A 23,663-nucleotide genomic window follows, 5' to 3' on the forward strand; every position below is an offset into this window, starting at 1 on the left:
TCTGCCAGTAAAATTGATGAGTTCATCATCTAAGATGTATTTGATTAAAGCTTGAACTAGTTGTGTATCATCTTGGTTTGACTTTCTTGATCGAAAGGTAGAGTGTATGTAGATAGTTTATTGTGTGGTATATATTTATGTAGTGGTGGATGAAAAATCCTGAACCATATGAATAGACCTTGATTAACTAGTTGTGTAAAGAAGCATGTTAATGCGAGTGTGCGCTTCCTTTGAGTCTTATATGCTTGAGAATAGTATATCTTGCCTTGCTATTAGAAATCCATCTGTTGTAAGTATCTTTCAAGGTGAGTTGAAAGGTGGTTGATTGGAAATTGGCTGAAGGTAAGATACTGTGATGTTAGGATTTATTCTATAAGTTTAGTACTGACCCACTTTTATGACTCACCTTGTTTTTTCTAAGTTTGTCGATCTGTTTTTCAGTAAGGTTGCTTAAGCTTCCTACCATGATTGATTATAAATCAAGGGTGTGTATTTAAAATGCATGAATAGGTGATAGCTTAGAAGTCGAGGTATCTTTGCTCATGCTATTATATCCTTTGTGATATGTATGTGAGTGGGGGTCAGATTTGAGTACTAAAACTTGTTACGTTAAGATTTTCTTGGCATGTGTGTTGAACTTCTTGATGCATGTGTGATGTTACTAAGGTTCGCATTGATAGAGTTCACATGCTAGAATGATCATAAGTTATTAACTTCACGTGCATGTTGTTTATTGAGATAAAGATGTATGTATGTCTCAAAGCCAAGAAACAAGTAAGAGATAATGAGATAAGCAGAATGGTTCTAGGTAGTAAGCCAATGAACCGATAAAGGTACGCATCAATCTCATTTTTGTGATGTAGAGAAAGTGTTTTGGTAAATTATATTTATCATGCTTAAGCCAGAATTAATTTTAAGTTCTTAGGCTTTGATGTTTGATTCAAATGTGCTAATACTCTGCATGCAAAATGAGCTAATAAATTATTATTCTTGACACGTAATGTTTTGTTAGGGAATTCATCGTTTATTCTGTTTGTCAACAGAGAACTACTCAACTATTGTTTAAGATTTGAGTAATGCAGGGATGAAGGTTAAGTGGGAAAGATTCTAAAGTACTTGTCCCAGTAGGATCTAAGGACAATGGTTGAATTAACAACGATGATTAGTTGAACCTCTTCAGTGTATGCACTAGTAGAAAAAACGTAATGGGAAGCCCCAAATGGCAAGTGGTTTTAAAAATCCGCTTGCCATTTACCCAATGTGTTTTTTTTTTAAAAACCTCTAATATTGATTGGCAAGAGGTTTTGGCGCGAACCACTTGCCATTATAACAAATGACAAGCGATTTGGGGTTGAACCGCTTGTCATTTGTTATAATGGCAAGCGGTTCAACCCCAAACCGCTTGCCAATTTTTTTTTTTTTTTTTTTAAAAAAGCGGGATACTCCTTATTCCTTGCCTTAGTCGAATTTTTGGGAATTTTTCTACTCCCGCCTTCACTTCTCATTCACTCTCCTCTCTGCATGTCCAAGCTCCTTCCTTTGTCACTCCTTACCAGACGACGACGACCACCACCACCAATCTTTTCACTTCCTTTTCATTTTTTTTAAATTTTCGTCTAAAGTTGCTGTTGTTCGAGGCTGCGTGGGTGTTGGTAGGGCTGCTCGGTTACGGCTGTTCGTGGGTTGTGGGTTGCGGCTGTTGTTGTTGTTTGTGGCTGCTGGTGGTGGTGTTCGTGGGTTCTTAATTTTTGCCCCACCACCACACCTCTCTCTCCTTCCCTAACTCATTGGAGCCACCACCTCAATCTTTCTCTTTCTCACTCTCAAATTAGGGTGAGTTCTTGCTAAATTTTACTTCCATATGTATTAATTGGTATTAATTGTTTGTCTATTCCAAACTTTAAAGTTATGGTTTCAAATGTAGTTAACACAATTTTATCTTAATTATTTTATTAATTGTTTGTTTATTCCATAATGTTAATTTATTCCATAATGTTAATTGTTACTTTAATTGTTTCAATGTTTTTTATATGTGTGTGTGTGTGTGTGTATTTTGTTTGAATTTGAGTAGCTTTAAAGTGAAATTTTTGAATAGAATACTTATTAGTTAACATTTTAGTTTGTTAAATGTGGTTAGTAAATTATAATCTATGAATGAATGGATTGATAGTAACCTTAGTTTGATTGTAGGTAGTTTAATTATTAGCACTATATGAATGAGTGAACTTGTGTATTTTTGAATGTCAAATAAATGCAAATTATTGAATGCTTGTATCATCATTTGCCTAGATACTCATTCAAGCCTTTCTCAATAGGAGAAAGTCTTGAATTGTCCCTGGTTGGGACTGTTCTTGGACGTTTAATCTCACTTAGGTAGTGAATGTATGTCTCTTTTTCGATTTTAAGGAATATCTGTGCTTATCATTTTTCCCACCATTTTCTCCGAGTGCATATGTAGTACCTACATTGTGTACTTGGAGAATTGGGGGGAAATATTTTCGGATTTTCCTTAAAATTGAAAGGTTAACATACATTCACTAGTGAGATTAGACGTTCAGGGATGGGTTAGGTTTGACTGATAAGGACCTTTTGGGAGCATTCATTTTTACGCGATATGGATGATATATATGCTATGTACTTTGATTGACATAATATATGTTACATTTATACATTGTTTAAAATGTATTGGTATGTTTAAAGGCAATTTAAAACGTCCTTGGATCGCGGTTAGATGTATGGTAGACGTGATACATTGGACTTCTTTAATGGGGTTCAAGAGTTTTGCAAGAGTGCTTCACAGTATCAGCACAGCACAGGTGTTAATTACTTTTATTGTCCTTGTGTCAATTGTAATAATGTCACAAGGGTCGATAGTGTTGATACCATCATGGCTCATGTACAATGTCATGGGTTTAGGCCTCAATATCATGTTTGGTTTGGCATGGTGAAAAGGGATCGTATAGAGAGAATGTTATTGGGAATGAGACGCATGATGAAAGTGCCGAGATTCATGTTGAAGAAGAAAATGGGAGTGATGATGGTGGATATGGGGATGAGACCGAGGATGGTGGTGGTGATCACTTGGATGAGATGATGTGTGATTTTGAAGGTGAATTTGGTGACGATGTATTTGAGTCATTAACAGAGGCTGCCAAAAAGCCTTTGTATCATGGGTCCAAAAAATACACAAAACTCTCAGCCGTGCTTACACTTTTTAACATTAAGTCTAACTGTCTAAGCATACTTGGAGCGACACTAGTTTCACTTCTTTGTTGACTGCTGTAGGCGTCGTTTGAAGTGCGCCTACATTAAGCATGTGGTGAATATGCTTGGCACTCATAGGAAGTGGGAATTGACATCATACGATTAGGGACAAGGAAAGTAGGGAGCCGCCAACAAGTTTTTTAAGGAACTTGTAAAGCGTTCACGGATCATAAAAAGGCAACCATGATAAGGGACAACGATAGGCAACAACAATTGACCCGTGAAGGTTATACCTCATTCATAATCCATGAGATTACTAACTCCATATGGTTCGGAACCACGAAAGGAGGATCGGGGATGATGGTACGAAGTGAGTCATGGAGTCACATTCGTCCGTATTGGCCTCTACTCGATTCTTATATTGAAAAGCATTCATGTGATCTCAAAGGCATACAAAAAAATATTCAATTTTCTCCAAACTATTATTATGCTAAATTGGTTCAATATTAATGCACACATTATTCTAAAATATTGGTGATCACTTCAATTAATAACAAGATTAAAAAGGAACCTAAACCGGTTGTCCAAATTATCTTATTAGGCGTGATTTTCAATTACATATTCCCTTTAAACATGCAATATGGTGATCATAAAAAAAATAATAGAACAACATTAATATTAAAACCAATTTAATCACAATTCCAACAACATAAAAATCGTTAGAAAAATAATAAAAATAAAAGGAGCATGATCCTTACTTTGATTTTGTTTGTTTGCAACTACAAAATAATAAACGAGTTAGTAACTTCAAGAAAATAATAAAACAATAATTAAATTAAATTAAATAAAGTAAAGTTGATTTTGGGGCCAAACCCTCAAACAATTCTACCTTTCACGCCTTGGCTTAAGGATAGAACCACGAGTAAAGTATGGACTCCTTTGAGTACTTGAAGAAGGAATTTTGAAGTAGAGAAGGGTAGGCTAGTGTTTAGGCTAAAGCATAGAAGAGAGAAAATTAAAATAAGAGAATTACTCGGTGCCCTGTACATCAGAAATGAGGGGGTATTTATAGGGAAAATGTGCTGAGGGAGCACACGGAACCCTAAAATGATAAAAACCCTAAAAAAGTATCCCGTGACACGGAAAATTGTACCGTGACACGCGAAAACCCACCGTCAGACGATACACTTTCCCGTGTCACGGTACATTTTTGGTGTGACGTGGGAAATTTTCAGAAAACGGGATAGAAAACGCGTTAAGGGTTTACGCGGAAAAGACACGGAATGTCCCGTGTCACGGCAGACTTCCCGTGTCATGGGAAATCCCACCGTCAGACGGGAAGGATTCCCGTGACACGGTAGGTACCTGCCGTGGCGCGGGAAATTCCAGCCCGTTTTTCCGTCTAAATACATTTTTAACCCTAATTTCATTTGGCATTTTAAGTGCCGATTGATAATTTCGGGCTTTTTCTGACTTATTATTATTTGGGCTAAAATAAGAAAATAATTAAATAAAAATAAATAAAAGGTTTGAGCCACAAATAAATAATAAAACAATAAAATAAAAAAGGTTTGGGCTAAAATTAAATAATAAGTTTGGGCTGAAATTAAAACTATTCTTTTACCAAACATCAAGACTAATCCATGGATTGTTCAAAAATATGAATTTAATCAAATACGATTTTTTAAGCACTCTCGGGATTAAATACTGAACCCGACCAATAGTGGCGGTGAAAGGTTGTTCATCATCGGGTTTGGTTTTGGGGAGACATTTTTAGGTGTCTACAGAAGCCCCCACTTTGACTGAGTTTGTAGAAACGTCAGTTTTGAAAATGATAGTCAAAGTAGCCGATAGGGACGGAGAATGATTTAAGACGTTCTGCGATCCTAAATCACTCTGTATACGCCGATACCTGCAGAAAAATGTTAATTCCACAGATAAAAGAGTAAAGGGATAGAATATGTATCTGACATCAGTGTATTAGTGACAAACGAATTTAGCAGCTTCCTTAGCTTGAAGGAATCCACCAAGTGACATTTGTTGAAACGCTTTCCATGCTTGAGGAAAGCCGACTGAAGAGTTTGGTAGTTTTTTAAGCCTGAAGAAAGCTACCGGATAATACTTTCCATGCCTGAGGAAAGTCGATGAACGAATTTGGTGTCATTCTATGCTTGAAGAAATCCACCGATAATGTCTTCCATGCTTGAGGAAAGCCGACAAAGGAATTTGGCGGTTTTCTATACTTGAAGAAAAATCCACCGATAATGCTTTCCATGCCTGAGGAAAGCCGACAAAGGAATTTGGCGGTTTTCTATACTTGAAAAAAAATCCACCGATAATGCTTTCCAAGCCTAAGGAAAGCCGACTTGGCGGTTTTCTATACTTGAAGAAAAATCCACCGATAATGCTTTCCAAACCCGAGGAAAGCCGACGATTGCTGAAATTTGTAAGTGTATGATGGTTCGATTATCCCCGAACGTGGGCCGCAGATGATTCACAAATTTAAGTCAATTATCCGAGCATATTAGGTGCTTAAAATGCCGAAAAATAGACTTTGATGCTTGCTAGGGGTAAAATGGTAATTTCAGTCCCCTTTAAGTATCAGTTAGAATATTCCGCGTAATTCCAGCGAAAAATAACTGTCCAATTTATGCAAAAAATCGTGCAACTTCAGTCAAAAAGTCAGAATATTCACAAATAACTGTACAAAAACCACCGTGTCACAAAAAAATTCCCGTGACACGACAAGGGGCCCCCGTCACGCGGAGCTGCTTCCCGTGACACGGCAAGGGGCTCCCGTGTCACGGGAATCAAATGGCTGAAAAACGGTCAAAAAAGCATCTTGGACTGGTCAAAGCTTGTGCACCACACAAAAATCTGACCGTTATGTGGGAACGGGGTCCGTTGCACGGGATTTTTATGTTTTAAATACCAAACACTTTCCCATTTTGCTCATTCTTTTCCTTCGTTCGATTCTCATCCAAACAGCTCAAAAATTTTTTTTGGTTTGCCGTGCCTCGTCGACTGCTCACCGGCGCTCGGTTTTTGTTCCCATCGGCCGGCTTTCACCACCGTGTCGCGGCGGTTCTGCATTCATCCTCTCTTTTTTTTTTTTTTTTTTTTTTTTGCTTTTGATGCGGGTTGCTGCTGTTATTCGCTCTGCTTACTGCTGTTGCTGTTTACTGCCTGCTATTGCCGTCGGAGTCACCGGAGCTCCGTCGCCTCTCATGCTCACCGTGACACGGACAGACTCACCGTGACACGTCATCCTTCCACCGAGCCGCGGCCAAGCTCAACCGTGTCACGGCGGCTGCGCGGATTTTTGAAATTTTTTGAGCTTTTGGAGCTCAAATTTTCACCGATTTTGCTCTAATTTTCTGCTACTTTCCTCATTTTCGACTCTCTACAAGGATCTATGTAAGTTCCTCTTAATTTTTATCTCAAATTTGCTTCAAGTAATTTCATGAAAAACCCTTAAAAATCAATTTGGGGATTTTTAATTTTGAGGTTTTATGTTGAAATCCTTGCCATGATTTTACTTGTATATGTATGTATGTGTGTTTGTGAGAAATTTGAGACAAAAATTGCATGATTTGATGGAGAATTGAGCAAATCACCATTTTTGGGTACTACTTTGTGAAACAATGTTCATGTTACTCCTTTGTACTTGAAATGGTGAAAAAATGGTGGTAAACCTTGTGAAATATTTCATGATGTGTTGATTCATTGTTTTTGTGCAACTTCGAAACATATTTTGCGTACGTACTATATTGTCATGGAGAACATAGTATCATGCGGCTAGGAGAACTGTAGTATTAGTTTGTCATGGAGAAACTAAATACCATAATTTTGCCAATTTTTAGCCTGGAGGTAAAAGTTTAGCGTATAATTCGATAAATAACTAAATAACTTAGGAAATGATGCTAAGTATTTAGATCTTTATTTTTATAACAATGCAACTTGAATTAAATGTCTTAGGAAATGATGTTAAGCATTTAGATTTTTATAATAGCATGCCTAGGCGACGAGATTGCGATCTTTCTACCCACGGCCGGCGTCGGGCTTTTCGGGAGGACACTCCCACTATCCTGAGGGCATGGACGACGATGTCTTAGAGTCCGAGCCTCGGGCTTCTACGAGTAGGGGTAGGTGGGTTCCACCTCCGTGGACTCCAGACCAGTTGGTTTTCTGCCGTGAAAACCATGTCTCTCATCGCCCACTCTCCGGCATAGTCGATGGCACGCTTCGCCACCACGGTTCTGGAGCCGACGATTTGATCCCTCGACTTCACCAGATCATTACGAGGGATCCTGCTACGAACGCCCTAAGGGAATCGCCTGGTTTAGTAGATTTCTATACGGCGGTTGTAGGGTTTCGCAGCCCCCGGGGTTGCGGTGCGACGGTCGTTCGCGCATTGTTGGAGTATTTCTGGGATACTACCAACACTTTTCATTTTGCTTGGGGGGAGATGACGGTGACCCCTCAAGACTTCAGTATGATCAGCGGGCTGCGCTTCACCGACCGGGCTGTAGCTCAGATGTCTGATCTATCTTGGGGATCGGCTGAGACAGCTGATTTGTTGGGTCCGATCGTTCAGCATATCAGGACCCGAGCAGTGTCTCGAGGTGGTCCTAGGAGCGGACGATCGGAGCTGGCTTCAGTTTTAGCTCGTGGCTTCGACATGGAGGATACGTCGGCTGAGCAACGAGTGCGGATCTTCATCCTGATCCTGATCTCTACGACCCTTTCTCCTGATAGGAGTTCACGCGTACTCCTTTGCTACCTCCCTGCTTTGGTCAGGATCCATGAGATAGGATCCTATAGCTGGGCCAGCCTTGGATACGCCGATCTTCTCTTATCGCTACGTCATGGCTGTCGGCAGCTGAATGACGAGTCTCCCATCACCGTCTATGGTCTGTGGAGAGTCGTAGAGGTGATGATATTTTCCTTTTTTGTTTCACTTTAACTTGTTCGACTCATGTGCTAAAGATTACTTTTTATTGCAGCTATGGTTCTACGAGTACTTCCCAGGCTTGGCTCCTTGCCGGCGTCGTGGAGCGGTCCATGATTTCCCTGTCGGGGCCAGCTGGCGTGATCGAGGAGAGTCGCGGGTGGAGTCCGTCCCTGCACTGCGTGGGCTACTACGCCGAGGCACCTCTTCTGTTGGCGTAAGGATTAGTTTTGTTGCCTTTTATTTCCCTTCTGACGTTGTTTCTGTTTTTTCACACTAACTTTTTATGGTTTTTAGGTTGCCATTGATGTCCAGTATCGTCCTTGGGCCGGGATGACTGATCTACCTGAGGCCTTGCGTCTTTCAGCGCACCGCACCATTTTGGTTAGTACCGGACGTTTTGTCTGGTATTTGGGGGAGTGAGTCGTTCGTCAGCATAACATCGATCATTTTGTGGTGCCCTCATCTCCACCAGAGTCGATGCTGGACTCACGCTTGATCAGAGAGTTGATCAACAGGGGAGAACGCTATACTTTTCCATGGCAGGAGCTTGTACACATGGAGAGTGACTATGCGCGGGACTTGCTTCCCTCTCTGGCTCCTCCATCCCGTCTTCCTGAGGTATGATTTCTTTTGAGGATCTTCGTTACTAGTCTCTGTTTTAAATAGTCGAATAACTTGATTATTCGATCATATTTTCAGACGACTATTCGCCCTGTGGGGAGGATCGAGATTCCTCCTCAGTCTGTCCTTTTTCCGGGGCCGATTGGTATCACCGAGGACCATATTGCTGATGCGCCAGAGGGTTATAGACAGGCGCAGGAGTCTCTGCCCGAGGTCTTTGAGCCGGTGAGTTTTTTTGATGCATTATTCATCTTTTTAACACTGCTTGTTACTGACTTTTCTTTGTTTTATCCTCAGCCTAACTGCTCGAAGATGATGGGACTCATGAAGCTGGTTGACGCCCTGAAGTATTGCATCATCAAGCTTCGGCGTGGTGCGAGTTGTCGGAGCTCTAGCGGCGTTCTTGAGGTATCATTCATTTTTTGTACTTCTACCATTTGTTTAATTTTGCATTGTTGACACCTTTTGATTTTGTATCTTTCAGGAGCAACGGAGGTCCCGCTCGCGCTCGAGGCATAGAGGCTCGGACGAGGAGGAGCTTGGTCGTGGTAGACGATCTCCTGAGATTCACCGGCGTTCTCATTCTCAGCGAGAGCCTCAGGTTACTCAGCCGTTTCAGGAGGCTCAGTGGCAGCAGCCTCAGTCTTCTCGGCGCTTTCCGGGCCAGAGTCAGGGGCAGCGTCTGTCGTTTTCACAGCCTCCACAGCCTGAGCTTGGGTCTGTTTTGACTCCCTTGGATCCTGGTTCATTTTCAGCTCCATTGTCCGGGGTTCCTACACCGGTGTCGGGCTTGTTCTCAGTTCTGATGTATGGGACGATGCCTTCACCGACGATTCTTGTGTCTTTGAGCCAGTCTACACCGTTTTCCGGCTGGACGGGTCCTGCCTTGTGTTTTACTACTGCTGGGGTCACAGGGACTAGTAGGGACACTACTCCCCGTACTCGGATGATGGAGGGACTCTTTGGCTCACCGTTCCCATATTCTCAGGGTGGAGATGATACTGATTCTGGCTCTAGAGACTTTTGACCGAGGGTTTTTATTTGTACATGCTATGATGACACTTGACATGTTTATTTATTATGACTCTTTTGTACATTATTCATAGCTTATGTATTTATTATTGTGTGTTAGTAAGTGCTTGAAACTCATTGTGTGTGATCGTGTATTTATTAATGACGCGACAAAAAGTAAGTGGAGTAATGGAGGGTACCGACCTTCCCAAAAGAAAATAAATAAAAAAAGACAAGCAAAAATAAATAAAAAGAAATAAAATATTAAAGTGATGAAAAAAATACCTTCCCCAAAAGAAAAAGAAACAAAAAGACAAGCAAAAATAAATAAAGAAATAAGATATTAAAGTGATGAATAAATAAATAAAATAAAGATAATAAAAAATAATAATAGAGATAAAAAAGATGAGAATTTTATCAGAAATAAAACTCTCAGAAAACTGAAAAATAAAACGGTGAAGATAAAATACTATAAAAAATCCGGATAGATACGGGAAAAGATGAAAAAAGAAAACGCGTGATGCGCCGTGACACGGCACTGTGAACCGTGTCACGGCAGAACTTGCCGTGTCGCGGCAAAAGTTCCCGTGACACGGTGGAACTTCCCGTGTCACAGTACGCGCATTACTCAGCGGTGTGTTTTACGCGCATGAAAAGATAATTTATGGGCAGTTTCGAGCGCTTTTGCTATAAAATAAGACCAGTTTATTCATGACATGCATAATTACGAAACACAAAATAATTTAGAATTTCATATTTCAATAATCATGTCTCAGAATTTTGATAATACATTGCGCGACTGGTCTTATTCTTTGACCAATGCTAAAAAAGAGAGTTAGAATTATTTCATGTCAGGGGTTTGCTAGCCCTGCCACATGTAGCTATTGAACATGATTTTCTTAGGGCAGCATTAGATTATTGGAGTCCAGAAACACACTGTTTTAAATTTGATTGTGATGAAATCTGTCCCCTGCCGGAGGAATTCGGTGCAATCTTTGGATTTCCTGCTAGAAATCTTATTGCCATGCCTACCCTACGTGAATATTATTACCAAGATTTTGAACGCCATCTGAATCTAACAGATCCAGATTTAAATAGAATTGTGTGTGGTAATGAGGTAGACTTAGAAAAACTTGCAAATTTATATTTTAATCGCCCTATCTCTGAGTCTTATCATGTATATCGTAGAAGGGCATATATTTTTTTCATGTTTAGCAAGCTTTTATTTGCAAACGGTAGGGTAGGACATGCTTGTCTAGCGTCTGTGCTTGAACATGTCGAATCTGGAAGATCTCCTATGCCGACGTGCCTTGGAAAAACCTTTCGTGGCCTTGACGAAGCAAAAGCTGACCGGAAAGCCATCAGGAAGGGCTCTCTGGTACTGCTGCAGGTAAAAATACACTCCGAATAGCCCCCGTGACACAAAACAGGCACCGTGTCACGGTGGATGTCTGCCGTGACACGGTGAAACCTGCCGTGTCACGGGAATCTGCATTTTTTTTTTTTTTTTACTGATTTTTTTTTTTTTTTTTTTTTTTTTTTTTTTTTGCAGATTTGGTTGATGGAGCGTTTAGAATTATTTGAAGCCCCCGACGATGTTGAAAAATATGGCCCTAACGACCTAGTCCGCAGGAAAAAGAATTACTCTGCGAACATGTCGTATGAAGATTGGAAAAATTTCTTTGCAAAGAGGGAATTTTCCATTCGTTGGGTGGTGCCTTGGTGGAGGCTTACTAGGATGGTTGGCACGAATGATACTCCATATTGTCGTGTTCCTAGTATCTCAAAACTGACCTTTTATTGCCCTTCTCGACTGATGCGGCAGTATGGACTTGAACAAGTAATTCCACGCTATAACGATAGTCCTCGTGAAGTATCGTTGCATGAAAGTAACGTTCACAAGTACGAGACTTATTGGATTGGAAGACCTTTGTGGACCGTTTCTATAAGTGACCAAGCTCCTCCTCCTTTATCTAGTGCATACAAGGCATGGTTGAACCCTAGAAGTAGGAGGGAACGATTCGGATCACGCAAGTCTGATGTGAAGAGTCGTCTTGGAAATAAGAAAGCTCCTCCTAAAGATCGTCTAGGTCCGAGAACACAAGGGATTGAGTTTAAGACTCCTATAATGCCAAGAAAGAAGAATTATGTGAAAGGAAAGGTAAAGAAAAGATGGTGTATAGGGAGAAACAACCGAAAAAATTCAAGAAAGGTGAAAGGGGTGAAAGTTCGACTAGGGGTGTGACGGTTCGGGCTACGAAAGACACATTAATGGTGAAGGCCTACCTAATTGACCAAGAGAAGGATGTTCCTAAAGTGAAGAAAGATTAGATCAATAGTGCTTTGCTTTTTATGATTTATAATTTTTTATTTAAAATAAGGCATATGATGCCAATACTTATAGTCGCATTTATTTTAATAATAATAGCACATTTATTTCAGCCTTAAAAATAAAAATTACAATGACTTTTATTTATTATTTATTTATCCGAGTCAAGGAGTCGGTCGCAATGGAAGAACAAAAATAAAAAAAACTCGAACAAATAATGAATTCGCCATTAAAAAAAACGGAAAAACTGAAATTCCACCGTGTCACGGTGAAAAATCCCGTGACACGTACAAATTCCCGCGTCACGGAAATTTCCTTTTTTTTTTTTTTGCGCTCAGGGCCACCGTGCCACGGTGAACAGTACCGTGACACGGTGGATTGTCCCGTGTCACGGCAATTTCCCCCCTTTTTTTATATTTTTTTTGTGCTCAGGGCCACCATGCCACGGTGAACAGTACCGTGACACGGTGGATTGTCCCGTGTCGCGGCAATTTCCCCCCCCCCCCTTTTTTTTTAGTGACGCAATGCTGAACTGACGCGCATATTTGATCAACAGAGGGAGTATTTTTATTTTTTAAAGTGGTCGGGCCCCCTTGAGGGGTTGCCTACGTATCCAAAAAAGGAATCAGGCCAAACGTAGCTCTATTGGGTCATGAACCCATGCGACTAGGCATAGAATTTCTTGAGTTGATCCAAGTTGGTTAAATTGTGGAAGCCGTTATCGTCCATGTCTACTAATTGCGCTGCTTCGCCAGACAGGATGGCTTTAACAATGTACGGGCCTGACCAATTCAGTCTGAATTTTCCTCTTGGATCCAACACATTTTTACGAAGTGCCTTGAGCACTAGGTCACCCTCTTTGATATTCCTGGTCTTGACTTTTTTATTAAAATGTCGCGCCATACGCTGTTGGTAGGTTTGGACATGATGCAAAGCTGCCAAGCGTTTTTCATCAAGTAAGACCAGTTCATCGTATCTTGCTCTAATCCAGTCGACTTCATCTAGTTGGCTTTCCAATGCGATTCGAAGAGAAGGGATTTCGAGTTCGATTGGTTGTACAGCTTCAACTCCATAGACCAACGAGAAAGGGGTAGCCCCCGTTGATGTACGAACAGAGGTTCGATAACCCCAAAGGGCGAAATGTAGCTTACTTGGCCAATCCTTGTAATTTTCTGTCATCTTTTCGATGATAGTTTTCACATTTTTGTTGGCCGATTCGACTGCACCATTTGTTTGTGGTCTGTAAGGTGATGATCTGTGATGCTTGATATGATATTTCTGTAATAATTCCGCGCATTCGGCTTGGAAATGTGTTCCATTATCGCTGATCACCTCATGTGGTACCCCATAGCGGCATATGATATTTTTCACAATGAATTGAGCTACATGTTTCGCCGTCAGCTTAGCATATGAGGCCGCTTCGACCCATTTGGTGAAATAGTCGATTGCTACGAGAATGAATTCATGCCCCCCTTGTCTTGGTGGTGTTATTTTTCCAATGATGTCGATGCCCCAAGTGGAGAAAGGCCATGGAGAAGTATATGTGTAGAGAAGCGAAGGTGGAACATGCTGTAAATTTGTGTAGACTTGACACTTCATACATTTCTTGACGTAGTCGTGACAATCTCTCTTCATAGTAGTCCAATAGTAACCTTGTCGTTGAATCTTTTGGACTAACATCTTTGCATTCATGTGTGTTCCACATATACCGGCATGAAGGTTTTCCATGGTTTTATGTGCTTCTTTCTTGGCTATGCATAAGAGATTTCTTCCCATTGCAGTTCTCTTGTGGAGTTCTCCCCTGATGAGCACATATTGTGAGGCCAGGAGCCTCAAAGCACGGCGTGCCCTTTTATCAGTATTAGGAGGGTATTCTCCTCTTGTCACATAATTAAGGATGCTTGTATACCATGGCTCTTCATCTTCTTCTTGTGGTTCTTGTTCATCGTCCAGTGCGTGAACATAAGCCGACTCATATCTTCTTTCTATGCTCAGTGGCATTCTGATTGTATCAGTTGGAATTCGCACCATTGATGCTAATTTAGCTAGTGCGTCGGCGAATTGGTTTTCTTCTCTTGGCAAATATGTATATTCCACTTCATCTAGTTGCTCTGTGAGAGTTTCTAAATGAGCTTGATACGTAGCGAGACTTTCACTTCTCACTTTTCATCTTTTGGAGATTTGGTTAATGATGAGTGAAGAATCACCATAGATTCTGAGTTTCTTGATTCCCAAGGCGATAGCTGTTTCTAACCCCAAAATGCATGCTTCATATTCTGCGGCATTGTTGGTGACATCAAAGTCAAGCTTCATGGAAATTGGGATGTGCTCTTCGTTGGGTGATACGAGCAAGACTCCTACACCACATCCCTTTTGGTTTGAAGCTCCATCGAAATAGAGTGTCCAACTATCATCTTCAGTCATGTGTAAATCTTCGTCAGGGAAATCGTACTCATCTTCTTATTTTTCAACTTCTTCTAGCGGAAAGTCTGCTAAGAAGTCAGAAACTGCAGAACCTTTGATGGCTTTTTGTGGCACAAATCTCAAGTCAAACTGAGCAAGATTGACTATCCACCTTGATAATCTGCCATTGAGTGTTTCTTTTTCGAACAAGTATTTAAGAGGATCCATCTTGGACACGACATGCACTGTATGAGTGAGCATGTAATGTCTTAGTTTCTGTGCGGCCCATACAAGTGCGAGACACAACTTCTCAAGTGGTTTGTATCGCGTCTCATATCCTTGAAGTTTCTTGCTCAAGTAATAGATTGCATTCTCCTTGCTTTCGATCTCTTGCGCTAGCATTGCCCCCATCGTTTCTCTTGTGTCCGTAAGGTAGAGTCGAAGAGGAAAGTCAGGTATTGCTGGCGCTAGCACGGGTGGGTTTGCCAAATACTCTTTGATTTTGTCGAAAGCCTTTTGGCAATCGTCATCCCATGTGACTGGGACGTTTTTCTTGAGTTTCTTGAATATAGGTTCACATATTGCTGTGAGCTTTGATATGAACCTACTTATATACTGCAACCTTCCAATGAAACCTCGAATCTCCTTCTCATTTTTGGGTGGTGGCATGGCCATGATCGCCTTTACTTTTGTAGGATCTATTTCAATCCCTCGAGAACTGATCACGTATCCAAGTAATTTGCCTGACGTGACTCCGAATGCACATTTTGCTGGATTTAATCTCATGTTGTACTTGCGGAGTCTTTCAAAGAACTTACGAAGTGCAATGATATGGCCTGGGCGATCTTTAGACTTAACGATCATATCATCGACATAGACCTCCACCTCTTTGTGCATCATGTCGTGTAACAATGCTGTAGCTGCTCTTTGGTAGGTGGCACCCGCGTTTTTCAACCCGAATGGCATTACCGTATAGCAATATGTACCCCATTGCGTGATGAATGTGGTTTTCTCCATGTCTTCTTCGGCCATCAATACTTGATTATATCCGGCGTAACCATCCATGAATGACAGGAGTGCATGGTTTGCTGTGTTATCGACCAGAATGTCAATGTGAGGTAGAGGGAACCCATCTTTTGGGCTTGCTTTATTGAGATCCCTGTAATCAACACACATTCTGACCCTTCCATCCTTCTTTGGAACTGGAACCACATTTGCTATTCATTCTGGATATTTGGATACTCTGATGAAACCTGCGACCAACTGCTACCTGATTTCTTCCTTGATTTTGAGAGCCACATCGGGTTTCATACGGCGCGGCTTTTGTTTGACAGGTTTCATACCTGGAATGAGTGGTATCGTATGCTGAGCTATATCCCTGTCAATTCCGGGCATATCTTGGTATGACCAAGCAAATACATCAACAAATTCACTAAGCAAGTTAATTAGCTCTTTGCGTTCATCTTGACTTAGTGTTAATCCAATTTTTACTTCTTTAACAGTCGTATCATTGGAAATGTTAACTGTTTCTGTATCTTCGATAACTGCTGTTTTATTTTCGTGTTCTTCCATTGCTTTTATTATTTCTTTGTCATTTTTATCATTAGCAAAGCAATATTGATCAGGGCTAGGGGAATGACACGCATCGTAAGCAAAGGTACTCATTTTATTGAATTCATTGGCTAATACATCAAGAGGGGCAAGGTCGGCTGCGACCTCACCGGAATTATTAGGACCAGAAAGAGAGGACTCAACAAGGGACTCAAGATTGAACTCTATAGCAGAAAGAGGGTCGGCCTCAGACTCTAAGGACTCGTCTACAGACTTAGACTCAGACTCGGAATCGGACCTAGACGACTCAGACTCATCAAACATAGGATCCTTGCCAGCGGTTATTTCCAACTTCTCTCCACTTGGCGTAGTGATCCGCAATGTCTTGCGCCATCCCCTTGAAATGTTGTCAGCTTGGACAATTAACTCGGAGGGGTCAAAATCCTTGTTTGCTATGACAGCTTGAACGATCTCAGAGTTATCATTGCGGACCGGCTTGGACTCATTTTTCTCCATTCCAAAAAGGAGGTTGATTCCTAGATCATCAGAGTTCGGGCTAGCTGGCTTCTCGGTAGTGAAGAGCCCTTCGTCTTCATCAACGAAGTCACAATCGAGGAACACATCGAATCCTGGTTCACGGATCCCATCATGGACGAATGGCTCAGGGAATTCATAGCATGGGAAGTCTTCCCCTTCTTTGATGTACTGGCCATTGAGGGTGAACGGATATGGATCCATGGCCATTTCCGTCTTTGTGATTCGAGCATTATTGCTAGTCTTCATCTTCAGTAAAGCTTGTTTCAGATCTTCTTTTGTTGGCTTGAATCCCAAGCCAAAAGTATCCTTCTTGAGTGCACCAGGATGGCCCCAAGATTCAGCCATTTTCTTCTTGAGTCCAAGGGTCATTCCAGGGAAATGACCTTGCTTCTTCAGAATGGCATTAGTATTGGTGTTTGAATAGAGATCGAAGTCGAGATGACACTTTTCCTCCTCTTCAGTCACAAGAACATCATCAAGTGAAAACCCCCAAAGATCTTCATCTTCTTCGTCATGTTCAACATGGACGATAGGAGTATCAATAACTTGAATGCGCATAGGAGAAGCATCAATAGTGATCGGAACCCCTCCAACTATGGCTTTCACTTTCTGGTGCAGCGATGATGGAATCGCCTTTAGCTTATGAAGCCAAGGGCGTCCTAACAACATATTGAAAGAGGCCTTAATGTCCACTACCTGAAATTTGGTGCGACGTTCAATGGCCCCATTAGTTATATTCAGTATGATAGTACCCACGGCTTGACGGCGAGTATTATCATAAGCGCGAATCCCTTGAGTGGAGGGAGTCAGTTCTTCATTCTTTATGCCCAACTTCTTTGCAGTACGGAGTGAACACACATTGATTGCAGAGCCATTATCAACCAGGCTCACAGGAACATTCATTTGCCTACACACTACAGTGAGGTGTAAGGCCTTATTATGTTGGTCCCCTTCTGGGGGCAGATCCTTATCAGAAAACGAAATCAGATTGCTAGTACTTGGCAATTCAGTAGTGAGAAAGTTGACCAGTCCTTGAGGAGTCATGTCATCATCAACTCCTATCTTCACCAGAGCATTCATCACAGCCTTTCGATGCTCGTGGGAAGTGGCCAAAAGCTTCCATACATTCATCTCCACCTTGGTCTTTTGCAGTTGTTTGACCACATCGCTGTTCACAGGGTCGATGGGATCAACTATCGGATTTGATTGTAGTGGAGGTGGATTAGGTTGTTGCAACCGTCCATTTCTGGTGAGAACCTTGACCTCAAAGTCCCCCCAAACATCTTCACTTGTGCTAAGATATGAATAAGCTATATCCTTGAGATAGACATCTTCATCATCACTATCCCAAATTCCATTTACTTCTTCAGTACTTGAGATAAATACAACTTCCGGCAGAGGTTCATTCACAGGTTGAATGATTATCGACGGATCAAAGGAGACTTCATCTCCCATGATAGCCAAAGCATCAGAAAGAGGACTTGTTTGGATGTTAGGCTTCTTGCCCCCTGGAGGGACAGGAAGTTGATTAGCATCGATCAGGTCTTGGATTGCATCCTTCAACCTCCAACATTTCTCAATGTTATGACCCTTGCCTTGATGAAACTTGCAATAAGCATTGGGGTCATAGCTAGCGGTCCTATTCTCAGGTCGAGGTTCTAGAAATGGTCCGATTTGCATAATCAGTCCTTGACCATGAAAACGGTCATAAGCAGCATCATAGGTCATTCCCAAAGGCGTGTAAACGAACCCTCCTTTGCCTTTGGAATCTTTGAGGAGGAGCATTAAGGGCCAGCACATCATTGATATTGATATTGTTGGTAGCATTACTGGGCTTAGAAGACGAAGAAGAAGGAGTGTTGTCTTCTTGTTTTTCCAAGTGCTGTAATTATTGTTGCTACCAACAGACTTCATTAGTTCATCCTCGATATTGATTCCAATATCGTATACAGCTTCAAAGGTACTCAGAGGCAGAAACTTCAAGTGTTGCTTGTACTTATGAGTCAGATTGGCAATGAACAAGCGAACCATTTCTTTCTCCTTGGGGGGATCCACCAGGAGCGCAGTTGTTTCCCTCCACCTGCGTAAGTAAGTGGTGAAGCCTTCATTCTCTTTCTGTTTGAGAATGGAGAGTTCACGTTCAGAAGTCTTGGCCTGAATGTTACATTTGTAACAATTCATAAAGCTTTCAGCAACATCCTCCCAGGTCGCGACATGTTTGGATTCCAAAGAATAGAACCACTATTGACAGGCATGCTCTAAGGAAAGAGGGAACACTGTAGGGAAGAGTGTCACATCTACTCCCTTAAGACCCATAGTTGCAGAAAAAGCCTTCAAATGGAAAAGCGGATTATCAGTAGGCTTGAATTTGGGAATGTCAACAGTGGAAAACTTCTCGGGAAGATTCTCTCTTATGGACGAAGAGGTGACAGGCTGTTCCACATAAGTGAACTCTTTAGAAATCTTGCTCATCTGTTCCTTAATCTTGTCCATTGCAGCAGTAGTGACATTGTTTTGATTGTCTTGTTCTACCGTGCTGACTCTAGTGGTGAGTGTCTGCATCATGTCAGACAATCTTTCAATTGCCCTGTTGAGGTTTTCGATGTCTTCCTTAGTGGCCATTGGTTGAAAGTAGACTGGAGATGGATCTTGTGGAGATGATTGAGGTGGTTTCCTTGTACGCCTCTTTGGTATAAGAGGTTGTTGAGGTATGGACTCGAACCGTAACAATCTACCCCTGCTTCTTGACCAAGTGCTGTGACACCGAAACAAACACACCTTTAATGACCAAACTTAACCTTAACCCACCCAGATTAAAAAGAAAAAAAAGAAAAAAAATTTTTTTTATTAAAAATCTATAATTTTGAAATTCTACTTGTTATTTTTTTAAAAAAAATATATGGGAGGATACCATCCGACTTACTCCGAAAAAAAAAACGACACAAAAACAAGACTTCCCTAAAATACGGTCAAAAAGTGGTGCATGACTTAAAGAAAAACGTGTGTGAACACGATATGTGAGTGACTAAGTGAGGTTATAGACGCGTGTTTTGACCGTATAGCTAGACACGACACAAAACTAGAAACAGCATTCGCACAAAAATCGAAAAAAAGACTGACATGACACTTTCCTGGGCACCGTGTCACGGTGCAGACTGTCGTGACACGGTGCAGTCTACCGTCAGACGGTAGACAGTCCCGTGTCACGGCACTGTTCACCGTGGCGCGGCAGAACATGTCGTGACACGGTGCGCAGTTCCAGGTCAGTTTTGTGATTTTTTTCCAGATTTTAACCGATTTTAGGTCCGTACTAATTACTATGTGAGAATAAAAACCCTCGGTCATGGGTTAAACAAAAGAGCAAACACATGAAGGTTAGCACCAAACAACCACATAGCATTTAGGCACGATGATGTAAAAAAGTTCGCAACCTAGAGTCAAGATCTATATTCAACTATTGGTCAAGCTTTGGGTGTCAAAAGGGTACCATGGTTAAGAGTTTGGACGCGTTAGCAAGGCAGCCTCCCTTGAGGGTGTATGCCAACGGGCGGCTTCGCGAGTTTGTGATGAAATCGAACTCGACTCCATGGTTTGGGTGGATTTAATAACTCGGATGAACCCTTATTGCCATGAGCGTTTTTGGGTCGATAGAGCTTAAATCCCCCTGGGCTAAGACGCATGTAGAACACATACGTTTTATCAGAAAAATCGAAGGAAGTCGACTGTGAGGAAAGAAAATAAGCCACCGGACTGATTTTAGGACTGCCGTGACACGGCAAAAATTCCCGTGTCACGGTACTGTGCACCGTCAGACGGTGCACTGTACCGTGACACGGCAGATTCTGCCGTCGCACGGCAGTCAGAAGATCTGACTGGTGCCCTGTTTTCCTTCGCGCGCAACCAAGTTATCCAATTTTCCAACGGGACAGACCTGAATGCGACGTTAAAACGTCTATGCAGATGCAAAAATGCCAAATTAATCACAGGAATATTTTTTCAAGAATTTTTCAAGTCTCATCAACTCATCTTAATTAAATACCAATCACTCAAATCGATAAATAATTAAGAATCTTCCCCAGTGGAGTCGCCAAATTGTAGGCGTCGTTTGAAGTGCGCCTACATTAAGCATGTGGTGAATATGCTTGGCACTCATAGGAAGTGGGAATTGACATAATACGATTAGGGACAAGGAAAGTAGGGAGCCGCCAACAAGTTTTTTAAGGAACTTGTAAACCGTTCACGGATCACAAAAAGGCAACCATGATAAGGGACAACGATAGGCAACAACGATTGACCCGTGAAGGTTACACCCCATTCATAATCCATGAGATTACTAACTCCATATGGTTCGGAACCACGAAAGGAGGATCGGGGATGATGGTACGAAGTGATTCATGGAGTCACATTCGCCCGTATTGGCCTCTACTCGATTCTTATATTGAAAAGCATTCCTGTGATCTCAAAGGCATACAAACATAATATTCAATTTGCTCCAAACTATTATTATGCTAAATTGGTTGAATATTAATGCACACATTATTCTAAAATATTGGTGATCACTTCAATTAATAACAAGATTAAAAAGGAACCTAAACCGGTTGTCCAAATTATCTTATTAGGCGTGATTTTCAATTACATATTCCCTTTAAACATGCAATATGGTGATCATAAAAAAAATAATAGAACAACATTAATATTAAAACCAATTTAATCACAATTCCAACAACATAAAAATCGTTAGAAAAATAATAAAAATAAAAGGAGCATGATCCTTACTTTGATTCTGTTTGTTTGCAACTACAAAATAATAAACGAGTTAGTAACTTCAAGGAAATAATAAAACAATAATTAAATTAAATTAAATAAAGTAAAGCTGATTTTGGGGCCAAACCCTCAAACAATTCTACCTTTCACGCCTTGGCTTAAGGATAGAACCACGAGTAAAGTATGGACTCCTTTGAGTACTTGAAGAAGGAATTTTGAAGTAGAGAAGGGTAGGCTAGTGTTTAGGCTAAAGCATAGAAGAGAGAAAATTAAAATAAGAGATTTACTCGGTGCCCTGTACATCAGAAATGAGGGGGTATTTATAGGGAAAATGTGCTGAGGGAGCACACGGAACCCTAAAATGATAAAAACCCTAAAAAAGTATCCCGTGACACGGAAAATTTTACCGTGACACGTGAAGACCCACCATCAGACGGTACACTTTCCCGTGTCACGGTACATTTTTGGTGTGACGCGGGAAATTTTCAGAAAACGGGATAGAAAACGCGTTAAGGGTTTACGCGGAAAAGACACGGAATGTCCCGTGTCACGGCAGACTTCCCGTGTCATGGGAAATCCCACCGTCAGACGGGAAGGATTCCCGTGACACGGTAGGTACCTGCCGTGGCGCGGGAAATTCCAGCCCGTTTTTCCGTCTAAATACATTTTTAACTCTAATTTCATTCGGCATTTTAAGTGCCGATTGATAATTTCGGGCTTTTTCTGACTTATTATTATTTGGGCTAAAATAAGAAAATAATTAAATAAAAATAAATAAAAGGTTTGGGCCACAAATAAATAATAAAACAATAAAATAAAAAAGGTTTGGGCTAAAATTAAATAATAAGTTTGGGCTGAAATTAAAACTATGCTTTTACCAAACATCAAGACTAATCCATGGATTGTTCAAAAATATGAATTTAATCAAATACGATTTTTTAAGCACTCTCGGGATTAAATACTGAACCCGACCAATAGTGGCGGTGAAAGGTTGTTCATCATCGGGTTTGGTTTTGGGGAGACATTTTTAGGTGTCTACAACTGCATTATGTGACATGTTGCAAGAATGGGAATGAACTTCCTAATTCCTACTATTTTGCAAAGAAACTCATGTGTCCATTCGGTTTGGAGTAAATGAAGATACATGCATGTCCTAATGATTGTGTTATGTATCAAAATGAATATGAAGAGTTGGAGGAGTGTCCACATTGCGGTAAGTCGCGTTACAAGCGAACAAGCTACAATGCTGGTATGAAAGGACCTCCTGCCAAGGTGTTGTGGTATCTTCCTATTATTCCAAGGTTAAAGCGTCTATTTTCAATACCAAAAGATGCTAAGAACTTGAGATGGCATGCAGAGGGAAGAAAGAAAAACGGTTTGTTGAAGCATCCTGCTGACTCTCCACAATGGAAGAACATCGATATGAAGTTTAGGGCATTTTATGATGAAGTTAGAAATTTAAGGCTTGGGTTGTGCACGGACGGTATGAATCCATTTGGCACTCTTAGTACCAAACATAGCACATGGCCGATACTTTTAGTGATTTACAACTTGCCTCCGTGGTTGTGCATGAAACGAAAATACATAACGCTTTCACTTTTGATAACGGGGCCAAGACAACCTGGGAACGACATTGATGTTTTTCTTGAGCCCCTTATTGATGATTTGAGAAAGATGTGGGACGAAGGAGTTACCATTTTTTATGCCCATAAGAATGAGATGTTTTTATTGCGTGCTACCCTTATGTGGACAATCAATGATTTTCCCGCATATGGAAACCTGTCCGGGTACAAGAACAAAGGGCATAAAGCATGTCCTATTTGTATCGATGACACACCGAACGTGTACCTTAATCACTATGGCAAAGATGTGTACGTGAGAACCCGAAGATTTCTTAGGCGAAATCACCCATATCGTAAGCAGAAAAAGGCCTTTAATGGGAAAATTGAGGAGGGGGTTGCACCTAGGCCATTGAGTGGAAAGGAGGTTTATGATAGAGTGAAGGGTATACCATGTGTTTTTGGTAAAACAACGAAACCAATAGACCCACATGCTCTCTTTAAAAAGGAATCAATCTTTTGGAAGCTTGAGTACTGGAAAGAACATGGTGTTAGACATTGTCTCGATGTGATGCATATAAAGAAGATGTTTGTGATGCAATTATTGGGACAATTATGAACATTCCTGGCAAAACGAAGGATGGAAAGAGTGCGCGATTAGATTTGCAAGCCCAGGCAGCTTCCTGCTGCAGTTGTAGCAGCCATGGAAGCATCCCGAGCAGCTGCAGCT

This window comes from Chenopodium album, chromosome 5 (assembly GCF_948465745.1).
Source record: "Chenopodium album chromosome 5, dcCheAlbu1.1, whole genome shotgun sequence".
Classification (NCBI taxonomy): Eukaryota; Viridiplantae; Streptophyta; class Magnoliopsida; order Caryophyllales; family Amaranthaceae; genus Chenopodium; species Chenopodium album.